Raw genomic sequence first — 553 nt, forward strand, 5'->3', positions numbered from 1 at the left:
CCCACCTCGTCTCCACCCCCATCCCCACCTCGTCTCCACCCCCATCCCCACCTCGTCTCCACCCCCATCCCCACCTCGTCTCCACCCCCATCCCCACCTCGTCTCCACCCCCATCCCCACCTCGTCTCCACCCCCATCCCCACCTCGTCTCCACCCCCATCCCCACCTCGTCTCCACCCCCATCCCCACCTCGTCTCCACCCCCATCCCCACCTCGTCTCCACCCCCATCCCCACGTCGTCTCCACCCCCATCCCCACCTCGTCTCCACCCCCATCCCCACCTCGTCTCCACCCCCATCCCCACCTCGTCTCCACCCCCATCCCCACCTCGTCTCCACCCCCATCCCCACCTCGTCTCCACCTCGTCTCCACCCCCATCCCCACCTCGTCTCCACCCCCATCCCCACCTCGTCTCCACCCCCATCCCCACCTCGTCTCCACCCCCATCCCCACGTCGTCTCCACCCCCATCCCCACCTCGTCTCCACCCCCATCCCCACCTCGTCTCCACCCCCATCCCCACCTCGTCTCCACCCCCATCCCCACCTCGTCTC

The sequence above is a fragment of the Myxine glutinosa genome, chromosome 3 (assembly GCF_964187855.1).
Source record: "Myxine glutinosa chromosome 3, kmMyxGlut1.1, whole genome shotgun sequence".
Lineage (NCBI taxonomy): Eukaryota > Metazoa > Chordata > Myxini > Myxiniformes > Myxinidae > Myxine > Myxine glutinosa.